At 41.9% G+C, this 2,219-nt stretch overlaps 1 non-coding gene across 1 annotated transcript; it reads left to right on the top strand.

The window, feature by feature from the left end:
- The first annotated feature begins 616 nt into the window (after positions 1-616).
- Trnal-aag lies at positions 617-698 on the top strand. The gene has a single exon. It is a non-coding gene; the product is annotated as a tRNA-Leu (tRNA).
- The last annotated feature ends 1,521 nt before the right edge of the window (positions 699-2,219 follow it).

Consider the following 2,219-nt stretch of genomic DNA (forward strand, 5'->3'; position numbering starts at 1 on the left):
TAAGGAATTCTAACCCTGAAAAGGAATTATTCGACCTCGGACATAGGAGCCAAGTCTTCCCATTTTCCTTATAAAAATGGCCGGAGGCTCAAATTACGTTCTTTCAATTTCACAAACGCTCCATAAATAACTCCCTAGAAGAATGAGTCCATGCATTGAGGCCTTGAATAATTTTGCACCTCCAACAAAGATTATACAGCACCAGCTCGAAATGAGTATTCATTCTGAGAACGCAGGTCGCCCCTACTGTCCAAATGAGGAGAGGTTTTTATTATAGTGCCCGAAGCAATAGAATCTGATGGTCCAGTTTGCAAGATAATTCGTCAAAACGAGATGCTATCAATGGCTTTGAAGTGGCGGCTAGCTACTGCTCGCCGTAGGCGTCACCAAACATAGATGCCACCCGTGATAAAGCTTCACCCGTGGGAACGTCATAATTAAAATCGAAAACTTTACGCAGTACCATCCAAGTTTGGCTCGTCTCCCCACTGGTTACGTTTTCATTCCATTTGAGCAGGGCCAAAAAGTCGAAATGGTGGTGGTATAAGCTGTGTCCGAATCGACTAGTTAGTCACAAGTATAGAGTAACTTCTATGGTATTAGTAATTAGTACAGCGGTAGCGTGGCCGAGCGGTCTAAGGCGCTGGTTTAAGGCACCAGTCTCTTCGGAGGCGTGGGTTCGAATCCCACCGCTGCCATATTTTTTTTCCGACCCCCGTGTCGCCGGAGTAACGTCCCCGACTGCCGAACTAGCGTCGCGGGTTCAAATCCCAATGTGTGGATTTATCACCATCACGAATGGGATTGTAACACAAGTACATTGTGAGAAAGGACAAAATTCGCTTGAGATGAAGAAGATATTATGATTTTGTTTTTCGCCGGCGTATGATACCGGTGAATTCTTCTCGGGTGAGTTTCTTGTTGGCCGGCGTTTCGACAGCTACCTCTGATATCATCCTCAGGGCATAACAATCCGAAAATGGTGCCGATCCGGTGATTATCATGCCCTCAGGACGATTACAGCATTAGCTATCGAAACTTCGGCCAGCTAGCAATTCACCCGGTGGAAAACCCTAGAAGAATTCACCAAAGAAGACATTATTATTAAATCCCAGGATTTGGACAGGACGTCATCTTGGAAGGGTGTCCCAACACGTTAGGCAGCATAAGGGAGCGAATTTAGCTACCTTTCTTTGGCGCCAGATTTGGGCATCAACGAGTGCATTTTTTACCCATGATTCATAGCGTAGGAAGCGCATTTGGGAAGAAATCAGAGGAAGTGCAACATGGCTGCCGACGAGGGAAAATATTTTGTTAATGAGTAGAGTTGGTATTTTAAAGCTGGTTCGAGTGCTTGTCAATTTTTGTTTCGTTGATAACAATGAAATATTGTTCCAGGGAATGTTGACACAACGGGGAAAATCATTAAAATTAGAAAAGAGAAGGAAAGCATCCGACCTTACATATACCAAACTATAGAGTAAACATAAATAGTGTAATTAGTAAAGAGAACGATTGAAATACTATCAACTACAAAAAAAGGAATGCACGTTAAGTTTTTGCAACTAAATGAGCGAATGCCTACAAAAGAAAGGCGATAAACTAAATATTGGCTTAAAGCTTCGAATAAAGAATACCCTAACTTAATCCACAACTACAACAAATGCGAGCGTACTCGTACATAGCCTAATTTACTTTAAGCAGGAGAAACTGCTTTTTTCCGAAATTCAAAACTTAACATCACTTCGGTCAACACACAACTGCACGATAACGTTAACAATGTGAAATGTGAAGGATTTTGTCCATCATTTTTCCAATTCATTCCAAATTTCCGTTGTTTTACATTGGCATCGAGCCCAGGAGATGGCAACAACTATGTCAGGATGTCCCTATTCAGCCAATAGACATCCACAGCCACCATTTGCCGAGAAAAAAAATTATCAAATCCCCATAGAAATAAACTTGATCATTGTACATCATCCTCACAGTTTTCAAAATTAAATCATTGACATTGCCAGAGAAGAGAACGACTCTTTAATGATTAATCAGCAAAAACCCATACGATTGGCAGCATTATCAAGGAGAAAGGCAAGATTGCATTCGTCCAAGCCCATATCGCGTCGATGACATCCATTACGCCCAGGTTTACAATCTTGCAATCTTTGATTCAAAGACTAGGAAAATAACTCAGATACCATTCCTCAGCGTGAATCATTGCG

The sequence above is a fragment of the Ischnura elegans genome, chromosome 9 (genome assembly GCF_921293095.1).
Source record: "Ischnura elegans chromosome 9, ioIscEleg1.1, whole genome shotgun sequence".
NCBI lineage: Eukaryota > Metazoa > Arthropoda > Insecta > Odonata > Coenagrionidae > Ischnura > Ischnura elegans.